Raw genomic sequence first — 18905 nt, 5'->3', positions numbered from 1 at the left:
ACTTTATGACTTAATACGCTCTGATTTTTCTAGCAGACACTGGACAGTTGAACACACATGCATCCTTGGGGAATTGCAACAGGACATGCTAAAAGCAAAACACTTGCACACCAGTGACAGCAAAACAAATTTGGTTATCAGACTAATCGCTGGTGCCATTGGGTTCACTTATGTCACCTTTAATGAGGGAGACATGGTGCCCATAGCATATAAATCACATTTATATTGCAATACAGCACAATGTTTTGCACCCACAGAACAAATTCTGACCGCAGTTCAGATGGCTGTCATTAAGGAGAGGCCACTTGCCCAAGGGAAACGCATTGTTGTTGTTATCCCGGTGCCAGCCTTGGAGGCCGTCACCAAATCGAGCATTCCTAACGCTAAAGCATCACATTCACACTGGATTCAGTGGGCAACCTCCCTGACTGCCACTGATGTAGATTACATCTTTGATCCACAGCTTCAGACACAAGAATTTCTCCAATACAAACTGGAGTACCCCGCCCCGCTAGATATTTTGCCACTTGACAGATAACATGCTGTCATTTACACAGATGGTTCAGCACAACCAGGTGTAGGTACCAAACATCAATACTCAGCCGCTTGACCAGCTGTGAGCAGAGTGATGAAGGATTGTGTATTCCACCCTCACAATACCTACACGCAGACTTTAGGGGACGGCACAGCTCAGCTGGCTGAACTCAAAGCCCTTATTTTAGCGCCAGAACACAGAGCCAGGACTACTGACTCTGATTGTCTGTGATTCATACTACTTCATCCATTCCTACAATGCTTATCTTAATCATTGGGGATTGAACAGGTTTAGAGTCTCCAAAGGGTACACCATAAAACACAGAACTCTGTGGGGGAGGGTGGCTGATCTCAAGGATAAGCTACCTTGTGTCCATGTAGTACATACATTGGGCCATCAACGTGTAGGAGTACACATTATCGGCAACACTTTGGCTGATGAAGCAGCCCAATCTGCAGTAGCTATGGCTTCTGTGGCTGCAGTGACTCGTTCTCAGACGAGATTGGATAATGAAATTATGCCTGCGATTAAAGCTTCAGTTGAAGGCATGCCCCTCCCAAAAGCATACCCTACAAAATGCTCTTACCACATTAGTGCACAGAATGTTGCCTACGCAACACTTCCTAGGGTTGGAGATCGAGTGATCCACAATCAAGACCAGAGATTGGATCTAATAAAAGCAGTGCATGAGGGTGTCGCTTCTGCTCCTGCTGGTATTGCGGCCACAATCCTACAGAAACGCTTCTGGTGGCCAGGTCTATACAAGGAGATCAAGCATATGTCCTTTGTTGTGACATTTACCAGCACATAAAGGGCTCAAACAACAAAAGCCCTTAACAGACATCCCTCTTAGTGTCCAACAGGCCACTACAATATGTGACCCTGGACCATTGTTGTCAGCGTCCACATGATGGTGCATTCAAATACATCTTAGTCGCTATAGATTCTTGTTCTAGATTCCTGTGGGTATGGCCTCAGGCGTCGGCTGACACTCGAACTGTTATCAAGGACTTGCTGATCTTTTTCGGTACATATGCAGTTGCAGCATTCCGTAAGGACCAGGATCCTGCTTTTGACTCTAAGGCATTCAGGAATACCATGGGGACAATGGTTGTTAAACTCCATTACCCTCAACATACCATCCTGAGTGAAATTTGGTTGTGGAGAGGAGGAATCGTGATCTAAAGTAGTCCTTAACAGCTAGAGTATTAGGTTCTAGACGCAGCTGGCTTAATCGCCTATATGGGGTCCAGAGAGCACTGAATAATCTGCCTAGATGGTCTTTGGGGGGACACACTCCCTAAGAGGTTCTCTTTGGGATACCTATGTATGCCCCAGATCTTGATGACCCTGGTTTGGTGGCAGCAGATACACCTTCTGACATAAATGAATGTCTCACTGTCTTACAGAAGCTTCAGAAATTTTGTGATGATAAATCATCAGCCAGTGCTGCCACCTTAGGAATAAGGGATTTACCAACAACTTCTACTAGCTGGATTTCTAAAGTTGGGGATCTTGTTCTTCACTGTGAAGAAGGAATCTGACCCATCCTACAGAGCACTGGTCCCAGTCCTGGGAATACAAGGTACCAGAACTGTCATCTTACCACCGCTGCCAGTCTCCAAAGCTAACAGATTTATTTAAATTGACGACGTCAAACTTCACCATGTGGCCGATTCCACACAGTAGACCCAGAGGTCCCTTGGTTAGTTCCTGGTGCCCTCCTACTACTCAACAGGACATAGCTTAAAAGAAAAAACAACAACACTTCTGACTACACAAGCATGTCAAACGATGTTACAAATACCTCCTCAACCATGGAGAGGGCAGAAAATGAGCTCTTGCTGATTCCAGTTACCATTCAACAACACCACCTTTCCAAGATGTGGCTGTTTTCTATTCCAACACAACACAAACTGGCAACATCATCTACTATGAGCCTCCACACAAAGTGGATCCATCCACCGGTAACGCACCTGCTCCTACGTTTGCAGAGACTGCTTCTGGTTACTTAATCGACATTGATGACTTTTCTTCTACTTCAGCCGTACCTGCTATTGAAACTGTTTCAAAGACACGTAAGCTATATCTATGGCTTAAAAATAACTATTTTATTCCCCCATGAAACTATCTATGGTTATACTTGACATTATTTGCATTTTTCATATGGATTGGTTTTGCGACTGTTTTCTTCTTTCTTATAAATAGTCATTACCTTCCTGAACGCTCCTCTTGAGCCTGTGGATGATGTCTTAACTCTATATCATTCCTCACATAAGGTCTGAAGAGACTTGTCCCTTGTGAACATTTCAGCTGGAGCAATTCCTGATGGTATTGTGTGGGATAAAGTTCCATTTTATATATACGGGCCTACTGAGGTCATTCAAATTCCATATGTCTTAAACATTTCTGTGACTGATGTAATTACACCTGGTGTTGTATCTGATGATTGGGATGTCCAGACCGTTGATTCAATGTTAACAGAAAAGAAGGACTATTCAGTATTTGAAAGTGAGTTTGTGTACACCAATACAAATAATTATGGGGAAATGTTCTGCTATTGTAACTGGGGACATTACTACCTGCACTGTGAAACTAGACATAGATCAATATTTAACTATACACAGTGGAAAAACTGTTCATCTCCACCTGGGGGGAACCCAAAACATTATTCAGAGAAATTCACATATTTTTCTGGGCATGACACAAAAAATCCAGAGTCATATTATTTCAAGTTACCTCATTCAAAATTTTGGAAAATTTTGCTAACTGACACAACACTGATTTATTCAGATTCCTATGGTTCCTGTCTTGCAGTTGAAGGTTATGAGTACTGGAAGAACACTGTTGATTTAAAGAATGTATGGAGAACACAAGATTGGCAAATACAGGGTAGAGAAGCTTTATTTAGAGTGTGCCTTATTCCTGTGCAAATGATCTTTTTAAATTATACCACTCAACAGACATTTTGTCTGGGGTTAGCAAAAATGAAAAATAAATACTCCCAGTATCCCCACACCGGCAAAATTTAATAACTGGCAATCCTTCTTGAATGTCACTGAGGACGAACTAGATGGAAAGGTTCAGGCTGGTACCTATAACTCTTCACTTTCCAGTCCCGGCGGGTGGTTACTATGGCCAATGGATGCCAGACACATTTTGTTAATTCCTCAGGGGGTTTCAAGATTAGCCGGCCAGATACTCGCTTTGTCTCGGGTCAACACATGGGTATAGTTACAACATACAGGGGGTCATTACAACATTGGCGGTAAAAGGCGCTTACCGCCGTGCAGAAGACCGCTAATACACCGCCGCTGCGGCGGCATTCCGCCACAGCTATTATGACACACATCTTGGAATCCGCCGAAATTCAGACACCCACACAAGAACGCCACACCAAAGGTCAGTGATAAACTGGCGGAAACAAATCCTCCACCTCCACGCCAACAGAAACACGCCCATGCTATTACGACCCACGAATCCATGCAGCGGCCTTTCAACCGCGGTATTCCATTGGCGGTACACACCGCCGCGCTCAACATACACACACATATACAAAACACCGCCACATTGGACAATTCCAAATACACACACCTGACACACATACAAACAACACGCCCACACACCCAATACAATATAAAACACACACCCACATCACCCACAAACCCCTACGAACAAAAATTTGAGACAAAGGCGACAGAGAGAGAGCACAGAATAGACAACCCCACTACACAGAGGCACACAACACCATCACCCACACAACATCCACGCACAAAACACCACACACCATTACACTCACCACAACCATCACCACATACACCACCCCACACATCACCCACACCACCCCATGTCACGCCAAAGACACCCCCGCTTCTCCGAGGAGGAGCTCAGGGTCATGGTGGAGGAAATCGTCTGGGTAGAGCCACAGCTATTTGGCTCACAGGTACAGCACACATCAATAGCCAGGAAGATGGAGTTATGGCGCAGAATAGTGGACAGGGTGAACGCCGTAGAACAGCACCCAAGAAATAGGGAGGACATCAGGAAGAGGTGGAACGACCTACGGGGGAAGGTGCGTTCAACGGTCTCCAGGCACAACATCGCGGTACAACGGTCTGGCGGCGGACCCCCACCTCCTCCCCCACAACTAACAACATGGGAGTAGCAAGCCTTGACCATCTTGCATCCTGAGGGCCTCACAGGAGTCGGTGGAGGATGGGACACTGGTAACTCAATTCTTAACTATCATATTCCCCACCCTCCCTGCATGCTATCACACACCCCCTCCCCTATCACTACAACTCCTCACTAATGTACTCATGACACAAACCACCCATCCCAACACCAAGCCCTGCATGACACAACTAAGCATGGACACCCCTCGCTAAAGCATGCCCACTGCACATACCCAGTACACCCCCCCAACCATCACCACACAACCCCACACACAGGAATGCTTGCACTGGGGTACACAAACACCCACCCATTGCACACCTTAACACACACACGTGCAATAATCTAGCTCTTATGCCCCTGCAGGAACCCGAAGGACCGTCACCACACCAGAGGGTCCAGACAACACCACTCCACCCCCAGAAGAGGCCCACAGTGACGAGAGCAGCTCTGCCCTACTGGATCCTGATGACTAGCCGGGACCATCGTGGGCCTCGGGACAGTCGGTTCCCCTTGCACAGGCACAGCCCAACACTGACCTTCCACCCTCTGGTAACACCAGCACAGCACCCACCCAGCGGGCCCAAACCTCCCTACCCAGGACAGGTCAATCAGCAGTGTGTCCACCACTACAGGGCACCCAGGGTAACCCACCACCCCAACAACAACAGGGACCTGGGGGCAGTGGTAGTGGGCACACGGTCCAGGGGACGGAGGCACAGGAACACAGGGGAACTGGGAGGGCTGCTGTGCGACAGGGGGCGGACAGGCCAAGGGAACCCACTCTCCACGAGGCCCTCTCCTCCATCATGGGAGCATACCACTACTCCCAGGAGACGATGGCGACGGTCCTGGACAAGTTGCAGGAGACCCTGCGCCTGCAGGACCAACTGTATTTGGGGTTCAGGGAGGAGCTCAGGACCCTCAGCTCCGCCCTGGGCACCATCGTAGGGGTGCTGAAGGACATATAGCAGACCTTGAGGGACACCGTGGCACTCCAAGGGGCCCCTGACACTAGCCAGGACAATGAACTGCCCACCACCTCCGCCGGCGCTAGTGGACAGGACGCCCCGCCACAGGACCACCACACCAGCACCCCACCCCCTGCAGACGGACAACCACCACGCATGCGGTCCCTGAGATCCAGGAACAGGACAGAGCAAGATGGCAAGACCCCCGCCAGGAAACGAGACCACCCTGATTGTCCTCCCACTGTCTCACTTTGTTACCCTGTCCATACTTAAACTGCCCCAGCTCCACTTCCTATGCCCAGATGGGCAGTGCACCTGTGAGACTAATAGACTGGACTCTGCCATGGACATTCCTCCGCCATCACCCATCCTCATTTTACAACCCCCTCCCATTTCTGAGCACTTCAATAAACACCCTTGAAACACAAAACAATCTGGAGTCAGTCTGTGATTTAGTAAAAATGTATTATCAATGACAGTGTCATAATGGGTGTACCATTGTAAAGCTAACATACCTATGTCACACATCACAAGCCCTTGAAGGATGCAAGCAGTTGACACGTAGGTAACCACACCTGTGAAACCGTAATGGAAGGGTACAACTCAGTTACCAAATAGTGATTTAAATCGAAAAACAGGATAGAGGTAGACGTGTGAAAGTTAATGTAATGCTAAAAATGAAAATGTTCTCACCTGTGTCTCACTGGAAATATTGCTGTATGACTGACTCCCTGTTGTCGTTGTCTTCTTCCTCAGCTTCATCCTCATCACTGTCCACAGGCTCCACAGCTGCTACAACACCGTCATCGGGATCATCCTCCTGCAGAAAAGGCACCTGGCGTCGCAAAGCCAAATTATGGAGCAGGCGATGATGATGTCGCACACCTTCTTCGGTGAGTAGAATAGGGATCCACCTATCATATGTAGGCACCTGAACCTGGCCTTCAGGAGGCCGAAGGTGCGTTCGATCACCCTCCTAGTCCGCCCATGGGCCTCATTGTACCGTTCCTCTGCCCTGGTCCTGGGATTCCTCACTGGGGTCAATAGCCAGGACAGGTTGGGGTAACCAGAGCCCCCCAATAGCCATACACGGTGCCTCTGGAGTTGACCCATCATATCAGGGATGCTGCTATTCCGCAGGATGTAGGCATCATGCACTGAGCCAGGGAACATAGCATTTACCTGGGAGATGTACTGCTCTGCCAAACAGACCATCTGTACATTCATCGAATGATAACTCTTCCGGTTCCTGTACACCTGTTCACTCCTGTGGGGGGGGACCAGTGCTACATGGGTGCCATCAATAGCACCTATGACGTTGGGGATATGTCCAAGGGCATAGAAGTCACCTTTCACTGTAGGCAAATCCTCCACCTGAGGGAAAATGATGTATCTCCTTACGTGTTTCAGCAGGGCAGACAACACTCTGGACAACACGTTGGAAAACATAGGCTGGGACATCCCTGATGCCATGGCCACAGTTGTCTGAAAAGAGCCACTTGCAAGGAAATGGAGCACTGACAGCATCTGCACGTCAGGGGGGATTCCAGTCGGATGGTGGATTGGTGACATCAGGTCTGGCTCCAACTGGGTACATAGTTCCTGGATTGTGGCACGGTCAAACCGGTAGGTTACGATGACATGTCTCTCTTCCATTGTCAACAGGTCCACCAGCGGTCGGTACACTGGAGGATTCCGCCATCTTCTCATATGTCCCAGCAGACGGTGCCTACGAAGGACAACAGCGAAGAACCAGTCATTATTCCTCCAGGTATGTACCCACAGTTACACACAAGACTACACCACTCACAAAACACTTCCTGTATGTGTGTTGAGTGTAGGCCTAGCTATGTGTGACGCAGTATTAAATGAAGCCATGTGGGCCCTTGAAATGGCGGCTGCCTGACCTCTAAACTGGGACATTGGGATTGTGGGGTAACTGCGCTGGCGTTGCACACCGTCACGGTAGGCAGTCGTAGACCGCGGCGCAATGCTGCATTGGTTAACATTGGACCCTATGGGTCCCAGGAGCCAATGAACAGGTGCGCTGGCGGAGGTGATGCGCACCGCCGCGGACGTCACCGCCGCGGACGTCACCGCCATTTTCTATCTGTTCAATCACTAGATACCTGACCTTCGACAGGAGAGGACCTACACTGCAAGTGCTGCTGTGACCTCGGTCTGGAAGCGACGATGGCTGCTGCATCTGGGGAAAGGGCCCCTGCCTTCACTGCACAGGAGTTGGAGAAACTGGTAGACGGGGTCCTCCCCCAGTACACGCTACTCTACGGTCCTCCAGACCAACAGGTTAGTACACAGGGAGCACGTTGTATGGGCTAGGCCTGGGTGGAGAGGGCTGGTTGGAAGAGGGAAGGGGGCAGAGTTCATAGAACATTAATGCATGTGAATGAATGGGCCAAATGGCCAGAGTAGGGAGGGGGCCACTCACAACGACGGTGCAGTTGGTAATGACTGTTCCTCTTCCCTTGTGCATGTCATGTAGATCAGCGCCCACCAGAAGAGGGACATCTGGCGCGCCATCGCCAAGGAGGTCCGGACCCTGGGGGCCCACCAGAGATGGGGCACCCACTGCCGTAAGAGATGGGAGGACATTCGCCGCTGCAGCAAGAAGACGGCAGAGGCTCAGCTGGGGATGGCCTCCCAACGTGGGAGGGGTGCCTGTCACACCATGACCCCCCTGATGTTCCGGATCCTGGCGGTGGCCTACCCGGAGTTGGATGGGCGCTTGAGGGCATCACAGCAGACACAAGGGGGTGGGTACACTCTCATTCTGCGGACTTTGCATGCAGTGGAGGTGTCTGGGTGGGGGAGGTGGGCGGTGGGTGTCCCTAGGCCAGGGCGAGTTAGGTAGGCAAGGCCCCTCCGTAATGTAGGTCATGTGGCACTCTACCCCACTTCAGCAGAGTGCCACGTTGAGGTATAGTTGCCCCTGTGGCATCCATGTGCGCAGATGTCCACCATTGTTATATACGCCATTGTACTGCCATTTAATGGAGTTTGTTTGACCAATGACTTTGTGTTTCACCACTGCGCATATTAGTTGCTCAATGTTCACCAGTAGCACATTGTATGTTTTGTTCAGTTGAGCCGCCTATTGGCTCTGACATGGCATTAGCCATTACTTTCTGTATTCAGTTTAGCCGCCTATGGGCTTTGACATCGCATTAGTCATTACATTCTGTATCCTGCCTATTGGCTTTGACATGATGTATTCAGTTTAGCTGCCTATTGACTTTGACATGCTATTAGATATTCTGCCTATTGGCTTTGACATGATATTATATATTACATTTTGTATTCAGCTTAGCTGCCTATGGGCTTTGACATGATATTAGACATTGCATTTTATATTCAGCTCAGCTGCCTATTGGCTTTGACATGATATTATACATTGCATTTTATATTCAGTTTAGCTGCCTATGGGCTTTGACATGATATAAGACATTGCATTTTGTATTCAGCTCAGATGCCTATTGGCTTTGACATGACACTAGACATTGCATTTGATATTTAGGTTAGCTGCCCATTGCCTCTAACGTGGAGTTAGACATTGCAGTTGAGAATCCAAGCTGTATTTTTCCAAGCTGTGTTTTTGCACAAGATGAACCAAGATGTTTTTCTCACAGTAGACTAGACATGATAAGAGAGGGTACACTGGTTGTTTTTTCTCCGCTTGAGCCTGGGAAGAGGAGAAGTCTCGGAGACCTGGCCAGTCTCCAAAGACTTGCTCAGTTTTCCCGAGTCTGAGAGGAGGGGGCACACCTTTGTAACGAATGTAACAGGCTGCAGAGATTCAGATTCGAATCTGCCGGACCTCGTGCTGGAGCTAGGCGCCAGCTGCCAGCAATCCCGTGTGGGTAGATGAATCTCTTTCTCGCGGCTGACAGGGGTCATCAGCTTGCAGACCTTAGAAAGATGAAGCTGTAAATAGTTTCCCACACGGTGAAGTATTTGTTTTGCTTTGCATTCAATATCTTATAAATATAACCTGCTGTGTATATTGCAAACTGATATATTTTGTTTGATTAACGCGGGCTTGAAAGCTACTAATTCGTCAACATAAAAATTGTGGTTGGGGAAGAATTAACAACAATAAAAGTCTTCTTTGAACTCAGAAGTGCATTTCTGGTGGTTTATGTATGTGCTTAAAAACTAGATAAGAGGAAAGCACTACAATTGGTACTAGAAGTGGGGTCGATTAAGGGAAGAGATCATTAAGAGTTGATTAAGGGGCTTGACGAATTAATAGATTTCTAAGTGCACACTTTAAAAGTGTAATTGTTTTTTGTTGTTTGGAGAATCACAGTAGCACGGCAGACCATGTCTGAGAATGCATGTGTTGTTAAACTGCCCGATGGTGCTAGGAAACACTGTGAATTGTTTTCTGTTTGGGGAATTACAGAAGCACGGCAGACCATGTTTGAAAATGCATGTGTAGCTAAAATGCCTGATAGTGTTTTGAGAAATAATTTCTGTTGTACATATGTAGAAAATGTGTCTTTTGGAAGTAATGATGACAGAAAGGTCTGGATACCTTTATCTGCTTATAGAGAAATGCAGGAGAAATGTAGGCAGTTGGAACATGAAAATAGGAATTTACGTGAGCAAATTAGCCAGACTGAAAGTTATAAAAATGCTGTTGTAGAAGAATCTTTCTTGTCCCATTCCAGTAATGAGGGGGTTAAGACAGCTCCGAGCTGCTTTGAGTTTTCGTGTGAGCCAGGGTTTTTGGCAGTGAAAGCGCATTCCTTAACTGATAACACGGAGAGAGCTCATAATGTGATTTAAGTTACCGTTGCAGAATGAAGTAAAACGAAAGATTTTTGAGCAAGACATTAGCTTGTTTGATTTTTTGAAACAGAATAGCCCTCATTTGAGTGAAATCCTAACACTTTTGTATATGGTCACTGTGAAAAATAATATGCAGCTGCGCGCTTGTGATTTGGCAAATGAAATAATGCAGACTTCAGGTTTCTGCGCAGTGCAAGAAGGAAATACTTATGTACATGTAAATCAAGAACAAGGGAAGAAAATAGTGCCCCTAGCTAGAATCATACAATGGATCTGGTACTTGCAAGACAGGGCTAGAGTACCACAGGTAAAAGAGTTACCAGTGAAGTTGAGAGCACCATTTGAATTCGTGTCCACTGAAGATAAAAAGCATGTTTGTTTTACTAATGATTCATTGACTGAAATGTTGTTTTCTGGCACAGGAGAAGGAATAGAGTTGTATAATGTGTGTCAGATTTTAAAGCAAGAGCTACGTGAGATGTGTCATTTTTATGCTGATTTTTGGTTCATTGCTAATGTTTTAGCTGTTTGTTTTTGCACATGGCTTGTACCTAACTGGTTCAATTACCTTGCAGATGTTAATGAGAAAAATTTAGAGAGAGAAGTGTACACCCAGAATTCTGCCTTAGTGGGGATGGCTAAGTGGGTGCCCCAGAAATGTGAACAGCTGAGAGAAAAAGCCACTTACAGGTGGGCAGAGATGAGAGAGATGCACATTCCCTTAGATTTGATAAAAACTGTGCAGCACGCACAAAAGCAATCTGTCATGCAAGCAGTCACAGAGCAGTTGGGGAGAGGAAAGTTACCAGGACAGAAATGGCAAAGTGATCAAGTTTTAGGGAGAGTGATTGCTGCAAATTACCAAGGAAAAATCGAAATTATGCTAATACCTAGAAAAGAATCTGATTCATTCATACCAATTGGAGATAGAATGGCCCAAATTGGCAAAAATGCAGTGAATGGAGGTTTGGTAAAGAAGGAGTCTGCCCCAGCCCTTCTGACAGTGAAAGAAAAGGGAAGCTGTGGTGCAGCAGATAAAAACCTCAGTGCTGATGTGTGGGCTGAAGCCCTAAGTGACCCTCCAGAACCTGCAGAAAATATAACAAAGGGCCCCAAAAACGTCCTGCTGATTATAAAACAGGGAAAGAAAGAGGAAGGGTGCAGTTTAAATGAAAAATGTTATTTGCAAGAAAAGTCATACTTGTTTCTTTTGCAGATCCTACCACGTTTCGCCACTGTCCCTGAGTGTGCTGTGTGGTCCCCCTTCCGGTGTGTGCGTGTGGGGTCGGGGAAGGGACCGAACCCCCAACCTGAACCTGGCTGAGTAAAGTGCCAGCACAATGGATCCATTTTGCGTAAACTGCGCCTTCAGTTCAAGTTCAACTTGTTTGATTGCATTCTTCCACTGGAACTAAGCTGTGTTTTTTTTTTTTTTCCCTTCTCGTATGGAACTCTGACTTTTGCTTACCTTCCAGAAAACCTTTCAGATGGACCGTGCCCCTTTACATGAGTAGAACTCATGCCACATCAAATTGCTAACACTGTTGAATTAGAGACTCATTCAGAGTACAAATTGCTCAGTCTTTTCTATGTAGATGTATCTGATGTGAAAGGTTATGAAATCAATGTGTTAATTCACTTTCATTGCTTTACAGGTATTGCTTTGATCATTCAAATCTGACTTGCTGATAATGTTTTTTTTGTTTTGTGCTGATGTTTTTTGTTTTTGTTTGAAACAAGAGAGATGTGTAACAAAAATTCATTGGTCAAAGGGCGGAATGTACTGCCATTTAATGGAGTTTGTTTGACCAATGACTTTGTGTTTCACCACTGCGCATATTAGTTGCTCAATGTTCACCAGTAGCACATTGTATGTTTTGTTCAGTTGAGCCGCCTATTGGCTCTGACATGGCATTAGCCATTACTTTCTGTATTCAGTTTAGCCGCCTATGGGCTTTGACATCGCATTAGTCATTACATTCTGTATCCTGCCTTTTGGCTTTGACATGATGTATTCAGTTTAGCTGCCTATTGACTTTGACATGCTATTAGATATTCTGCCTATTGGCTTTGACATGATATTATATATTACATTTTGTATTCAGCTTAGCTGCCTATGGGCTTTGACATGATATTAGACATTGCATTTTATATTCAGCTCAGCTGCCTATTGGCTTTGACATGATATTATACATTGCATTTTATATTCAGCTTAGCTGCCTATGGGCTTTGACATGATATAAGACATTGCATTTTGTATTCAGCTCAGATGCCTATTGACTTTGACATGACACTAGACATTGCATTTGATATTTAGGTTAGCTGCCCATTGCCTTCAACGTGGAGTTAGACATTGCAGTTGAGAATCCAAGCTGTATTTTTCCAAGCTGTGTTTTTGCACAAGATGAACCAAGATGTTTTTCTCACAGTAGACTAGACATGATAAGAGAGGGTACACTGGTTGTTTTTTCTCCGCTTGAGCCTGGGAAGAGGAGAAGTCTCGGAGACCTGGCCAGTCTCCAAAGACTTGCTCAGTTTTCCCGAGTCTGAGAGGAGGGGGCACACCTTTGTAACGAATGTAACAGGCTGCAGAGATTCAGATTCGAATCTGCCGGACCTCGTGCTGGAGCTAGGCGCCAGCTGCCAGCAATCCCGTGTGGGTAGATGAATCTCTTTCTCGCGGCTGACAGGGGTCATCAGCTTGCAGACCTTAGAAAGATGAAGCTGTAAATAGTTTCCCACACGGTGAAGTATTTGTTTTGCTTTGCATTCAATATCTTATAAATATAACCTGCTGTGTATATTGCAAACTGATATATTTTGTTTGATTAACGCGGGCTTGAAAGCTACTAATTCGTCAACATAAAAATTGTGGTTGGGGAAGAATTAACAACAATAAAAGTCTTCTTTGAACTCAGAAGTGCATTTCTGGTGGTTTATGTATGTGCTTAAAAACTAGATAAGAGGAAAGCACTACAGCCATATCCCAGAAATTGCATGTGCAGAGGGCAGGAGCACGGCGTAATGCAGGGGGCAGCTGCGTTTGTCTTGTCCGCCAACAATAGCGGCATGCCATGCACTAAAACTCTCTTTCTTCTGTCTCCCCCCCTTTTTCTGCTCTCCCTGTCCTTTTGTACATCAGCATCAACAGGCGGAGGTACAGTGGCACCGGAGCACGAGGGAGCTGCATCTCACATGGCCATGGCGGGCCACACCACGGACTCTGAATGCACCAGTGGGACGGAGGGCAAGGGGAGCTTCACGTCGGACACCGGATCATCAAGCAGCGACACAGACTCGTTCGACAATGTGGGCTCACTTGTGGTGGCGGCACCATCTGTGCCCCCCACCTCTACAGGTACAGCCGCCACCTCCCCTACCAGCCCCGCCCTCCCAGCAGCCCCTCAGCGTTCGCCCCGTGCCCGCTCACCCAGGAGGGTGGGCATCACCTTCGCCCCAGGCACCTCAGGCCCTGCCCCAGTCACCCCTGCTGCCCTCAGTGAGGAGGCCATTGACCTCCTCAGGTCACTCACTGTTGGGCAGTCTACCATTGTGAATGCCATCCAGGGTGTAGAACGAGAGTTGCAACACAGTAATGCATTCCTGGAGGGCATTCATTCTGGTCAGGCTGTCCTTCAGCGAACCCTGCAATCTCTGGCCTCAGCACTGATGGCAGCCATTGTCCCTGTGTCTAGCCTCCCCCCTCCAACTTCCTCCACCCAGACCCAATCTCCTGTACCCCAGCCCATCCCAAGCACACCTACAGACCAGCATGCACACAAGTCAACACACACAAGTAGCTCAAGCAAACACTGGCACCACACACACCACAGGCACTCACGCAAGCCTCACCCACATACAGACACAACAACATTCACTGCCTCCACTGTGTCCCCCTCCTCCTCTTCTCCCTCCTCCCTCCCAGTCTCGTCTACACACACACCTGCATGCACCACATCTACAGGCACCATGAATCGCACCAGGACACCCAGCACCACAAGCCGCTCACCTGCACTCAACACCTCCACTGCCATTTACACGTCCCCTGTGTCCTCTCCCAGTGTGTCTGTGACGCCCCCTCCCAAAGTACACAAACACCGGCAATCACTCACCCAACATCCATGCACCTCACGACAGCCTCCAGTACCTGCACCTGCACCCGAAACAGCTAAAGTGACACCTCCGACAACCACCTCCTCTTCCTCCACTCCCAGACCCCCTCCAGCTACCCATCCCAGTGTTCGTCCGAAACTGTCCCTCTGTAAAGTTGACCTTTTTGCCCCCACCCCCCCTCCAATTCATCAGTTCCATTGTAGCGCCTCAGCCAAAAAGCCTCCAATACCAGTGGTGCCTGTTCAAGGTTTGTGGAGTGCACCGGCCACCAGGGCAGGCAGTAGGACCCGGAGCCAAGGCACTGGCAGCCCAACCCCTGTAAAGGCTCTAAAATTGGAGAGTGGACAACGGGACCGTGTTAAGACTCCTGGTGGGAAAACAACTGACATGGGTTCCAAGGGGATTGGAGAGTCAGCTGTGACTCCACCAAAGGTGGGGAAGGGCCAGAGGAAGTCTCCCCAGCCTGTTGTGAGTGTCACGGCGGAGAAGTGCGCCATCATTTCCGGCGGTCGAGACACAACCGCCAGCACCGTCGTCACTGGTCCAGAGACCACCACCAGAGTCAGTGCCCAGGAGGGCCAAAGTATCGTCACTGGTCCAGAGACCACCGCCAGAGTCACAGCCCAGGAGGGCCCAAGTATCGTCACTGGTCCAGAGACCACCGCCAGAGTCACAGCCCAGGAGGGCCCAAGTATCGTCACTGGTCCAGAGACCACCGCCAGAGTCACAGCCCAGGAGGGCACAAGTATTGTCACTGGTCCGGAGACCACCGCCAGAGTCACAGCCCAGAAGGGCCCAAGTATCGTCACTGGTCCAGAGACCACCGCCAGAGTCACAGCCCAGAAGGGCCCAAGTATCGTCACTGGTCCAGAGACCACCGCCAGAGTCACAGCCCAGGAGGGCCCAAGTATCGTCACTGGTCCAGAGGCCACCGCCGGACTCAGTGCCCTGGAGGGCCCCGGCTGCCACAGTCCCGCTGGGCAATAATGAAACGTCATGCCACACACCAATGTCCAGTGTAGAGAACGTCATGCCACACACCAATGTCCAGTGTAGAAGACGTCATGCCACACACCAATGTCCAGTGTAGAGAACGTCATGCCACACACCAATGTCCTTATCAGAACCGCCATGTCAAAGCACCGCTGAACAGGGCAAAGACCGCCATGGCAAAGCATCGCTGAACAGTCCTGAACCGCCATGGCAAAGCACCGCTGAACAGGGCAAAGACCGCCATGGCAAAGCACCGCTGAACAGGTTAAAGACCGCCATGGCAAAGCACCGCTGAACAGGGCAAAGACCGCCATGGCAAAGCACCGCTGAACAGTCCTGAACCGCCATGGCAAAGCACCGCTGAACAGGGCAAAGTCCGCGATGGCAAAGCACCGCTGAACAGGGCAAAGACCGCCATGGCAAAGCACCGCTGAACAGGGCAAGCACCGGGTAGGAATGAATGGACCACCACATCAGGCATCCTTATCCCATGTGCAGCTGGGACAGTGACAGGACACGACCTTTCACGGGGAGACTCATCCAGTCTTGGCACCAGTCCCCCCCAGTACCAGTAGAGACCTGCATCAACTTGAGAGACTGTGGCTTTGCACTCCCCAGGATGGCACAGTGGGAAAACCACCCACTGTATAGACTTGAGAGACTGTGGCTTTGCACTCCCCAGGATGGCATAAATGGGCATGGAGCGCCGTCGTGGATCTGGCTTTGCAGTCATCCGGCTGAGGTGCCCCCCCTTCCCTTCCCCCTGAGGTGCCTGTAGTATTGCTATCTGATGCCCGGGCAGTGTTCTCTCCGATTGTGGTCAGGTATCGTTTGTGGGCCTCGCCCATGCATTTTTGGACTGATGGTGCACAGACATTGTTATGTACATATCTGCACTACTTCTCGTATTGTATATAATTATGACTGATTTTCAAATATATATCTGTATATTTTTGTATGACATGTATATTGGCACATTACATTGTTTGACTGATTTTCTCTTTGTGTTTTCATTCTTCCGGGGGGATTGTGGGTTGTTACTGTGATTTTTTGTGAATGCATTGGTGTGTATGTTGTAATATGCGAAGGTGGGGGTGGGGGTGTTTGGTGGGTGTCCCCCTAACTTTTGCCTCCCCCTCCCCCATGTCGTAGGTGCAGTACTCACCGTTGTCTTCTGCGCCTACGTAGCTGTTGGTCATAGAGGAGCAGAAACACAAGGGCAGGGAGTATTTGGAGTTCCGGCTCCATGGATTCCTCGTTCCTCCTGGGATATGTTCAGGTGAGCGTTTTCCCATAGCAAAAGCTGTTTCCGCCGTGTTTTTATCCACGGTGAATCCGCCCCGGAAAAGGTGGCAGATTGGCGGGTTGTAATAGTGTGGGCGGTACATTGTCTCCCGCCTGTCTGTTGGCGGTGACCGCCGCGCTGCTTGTCTGTACCGCCATGGCGGGCGAAGTGTTAAAGTGGCTGTCTTTGTTGGCGGTTTCCGCCAGGGTCATAATTCCCTTTTTTTGTCCGCCGGCCTGTTTGCAGTATCTCCGCTGCTTTAATACCGTCCGCCATGGTTGTAATGACCCCCACAGTGTGGTAGCCGCAGTTAAGGAACATCATAACACTCTTTCTGAAGATATAGACTTGCAGGACTTCTTGTTAGGTCCTAGAAAGCCACGCTCTAAAAGATTCATGTATGCCACATATAATGAGATCTGGAAGCTTCCTTAGATAGAAGCTGCTGTGCGTTTAAGGCAAAAAGACAAAGAAAATTCAGAAAAGGTTTTAGCTGTTGTCCACAACGGCATGAACACTCTGTCCAACAGGATTTATTCTCTAACGAACATAGGCCCTCATTACGACCCTGGCGGTCGGTGATAAAGTGGCGGTAATACCGCCAACAGGCTGGTGGTAATTACCACCAAAATATGACCATGGCGGTGATATCTCCGACAAACAGCCAATGTACCACACCGACCGCCAGGGCGGAAATAACAGTCACCATGGGGGTAAACACCTACAGCCAGGCGGAAGACAAAGTTCCGCCCACCATATTTTGACTCAGCAAACCACCACCTTTTCCGGGGTGTACCAATGCCATCAAAAACTTGGCGGAAACACATCACAGAAATGAAAGGACTCACCATTGGAGACACAGGGAAGAAACACACTGCATCGGAACCCGAACTGCAAGTCTTTCCGATGATCTTCTATGTTATGCGCCACCTGGAACACCAACGCCGGTGAAGACGACGACGTGAGTATAGCCGCCTAGCACACATGGGAGGGTGGGAGGAAAACGAGAATGACACACACATGCACAACACCCACCCGACATACACACACCATACACACAACAATATGCATTACAAAAACAATTTGACCACCAAAATCTGCAGAGGAAAGCAAAGGCAACAGGAATTTACAAAAATGATTGTAATCAGTCAAACAATAAAATTAACAAAACGATTTAATCACCAAACAGAACGGTACATGTGTATAAAAAAGGGGCACTGCCCAGTTCATAGTTCACAGGGCCCACATGGCCACAGGGCACAGTCCAAGGCCCCACTCAAATCCTTCACCAAGCCGGAGAGAACACTCCATGGGCATCAGTTGGCAAATAGGCAGGCTCATCGGGGGGCACCTCAGCTGGATGCGGGAATAAGCCCACTGGTTCTGGAGGGGGCAACATGCCCATTGCTCTTTGTCCTGGGGAGTGCAAGGACACAGTCTCTCGAGTGGTGCTCTTTGAGTTCAAACCAAGTGATAACACATGATAGAATCTATACTAAACCAAAATACTACCAGCAACGATTTGGGCTATTTCAAAGCGGCCATCTTAGGGGGGGAAAAAAGACATATATAATGCCGATATCTATATAACCCCGCAGACGAATCACTCATGGTAAAAACTGTATTGCTCCAACCCACGGAGCACGATCCCACTAAAAAAGCTAACCCAATCAGGAAAACTTATACCGAATGAAAATACTCCATATCCCAATGTTTCCATAACATACTAGCCAAAGAAAAGTAAAGAAAGAAGAGGAAAACCCCCATAAGAGAGTTAATATTAGATGCTAATATTGATGTATCAGAAAGTTAGTAGTGAAAAATGAACTTAGAAACCAGAAGGATAAAATTATTTCACATCATATAAAGTTACAGTAGATTACAAGTATATACAGAGGCATAATACTAATCCTTAGTAAAGAAGAAATACCCAAGGCATCATGATTATCAGACACAGTATGATGGTCGCTTGTACATTTATACAGAGCCTCGCTATATAAATTGTGATAGATAATGATCATGT

Source organism: Pleurodeles waltl, chromosome 9 (assembly GCF_031143425.1).
Source record: "Pleurodeles waltl isolate 20211129_DDA chromosome 9, aPleWal1.hap1.20221129, whole genome shotgun sequence".
NCBI lineage: Eukaryota > Metazoa > Chordata > Amphibia > Caudata > Salamandridae > Pleurodeles > Pleurodeles waltl.
The sequence above is the reverse complement of the archived record's forward strand: the minus strand, read 5'-3'. Positions refer to the sequence as shown.